Source organism: Hevea brasiliensis, chromosome 2, assembly GCF_030052815.1.
Source record: "Hevea brasiliensis isolate MT/VB/25A 57/8 chromosome 2, ASM3005281v1, whole genome shotgun sequence".
NCBI lineage: Eukaryota > Viridiplantae > Streptophyta > Magnoliopsida > Malpighiales > Euphorbiaceae > Hevea > Hevea brasiliensis.
Window position 1 is genome coordinate 18,369,390 of NC_079494.1, and position 1,739 is coordinate 18,371,128.

At 27.6% G+C, this 1,739-nt stretch overlaps 1 long non-coding RNA gene across 1 annotated transcript; it reads right to left on the bottom strand.

The window, feature by feature from the left end:
• Positions 1-304: 304 nt before the first annotated feature.
• LOC131170522 (uncharacterized) lies at positions 305-872 on the bottom strand. Its single transcript, XR_009141277.1, has 2 exons — positions 728-872; positions 305-584 (listed from the first exon to the last, which is right to left on the bottom strand). It is a non-coding gene; the product is annotated as an uncharacterized LOC131170522 (long non-coding RNA).
• Positions 873-1,739: the final 867 nt, after the last annotated feature.

A 1,739-nucleotide genomic window follows, 5' to 3' on the forward strand; every position in this document is an offset into this window, starting at 1 on the left:
GAACATGTGAATTCTATCACAAAATTAGTTGAACTTAAATCTTTCATATAATTGAATTCAAAGTGTGAAATTTAGAATCTTTAAGCTTTATACTTAGAATTCCTTATACATCATACTCAAGAACACACAACACACACACACACAAAAAGGAATGTTTAAATGTTTTACAAATTAAATAAGGAGCTAACATTAGGAACAAAAGAAAATATACCAAAACAGGAAAAGAAAATATACCAAAAAAGGTAAAGAAAAAAAATTAATTTGCTAAGCTTTTCTCCATTTGAAATGAAATTCCCATACATACTTAAGCCAATAAGAACTTTCATTGATCAAATTCAACTAATTTGCAAATCAAACAAATTGTTACTATTTTTTTTAGTTGAACAAATACGTTTCATATCCGTACACTTACAAGAAAAGAGGAGACATAATTTTCTTCAGTTTATATTCAACCAAATAAGGACTAAGGAGAAATCAAGAACCACAGTTACGTATAAGATCTTCCATCAATACCCTTGCGAATGAGGTAGCCCACACCTTTAAGAGCAAGAGTAGATCCATACCTTGGTGATCAACTCCATAATCTACAAGAAAACAACAACAAGAACAATGCTAAGCAAATTTAGAGCAAATTATGAGAATGCATAAAAATGATCAAAAGAGAAACCCTAAAAAGAAGAGGAAATGAAGGATTACAGAGCATAAAACAAAGTGTTTTAACACAAACCTTAATCATGTAAACAAGTTCAGCAAAGAATTAAAAAAGTTAGTCTTAAGGGAGATAGTCTAGTGCTAAAGGCTTGGGATTTTCTATACATGATCTTAGCTTCAATCCTATTGGGATAGGCCTGCTTCTATGAGATTTCAAGGTGAGAAAGAGAGATTGATTTAAAGAGAAAGAGACTTTAACCTTAAATTTTTAAAGCCTTTAAACAAATTTTATTTTTATTATTTTTTAAAATTACCAACTACACCACAATTACTTAGTACTTTCAAACTACCTAAATATTTAGTCAGTATAATTTCAATGTGATTGTAAAATTCTATTTTTATTAGCCTATAAATTTACCAACTAAATGATAACTAGTCAGTAATTACCAACTAAATGATAACTAGTCAGTAATTACCAACTACCTGGCTAAATATTTAGTAACTTTTTAATGTGATTGTAAAATTTATTTTTATTAACCTTTAAATTTACCAACTAAATGATAACTAGTCGGTAATTACCAACTACTTGGCTAAATATTTAGTAACTTTTTAATGTAATTGCAAAATTTATTTTTATTAGCCTTTAAATTTACCAACTAAACTATAATTAGTTGGTAATTACCAATTACCTAGATAATTAGCTGGTATCTTTTTAATGTGATTGAAAATTTTATTCTTATTAGCTTTGAAATTTACCAACTAAATATTAATTAGTCAGTAATTACCAACTACCTAGCTATTTTGTTTGTACATTTTCAATGTGATTGTATAATTTTATTTTTATTAGGCTTTAAATTTATTAACTGAAACATAATTAGTCGGTAATTACCAACTACCTTGCTATTTAGTCGGTATATTGTCACACCTTACCCCTCTGTAAGGCATAACATGATCTCGTAGAATATCTAATGAACTACCGAACTTCACCTACCAATAATTTATTAAGTACCCTACAAGGAATTTTAAAACAATTTTCTTATCTTTGACAAGTGATGAGCATTTCTAATAAGTATTAAAAACATTTAGTT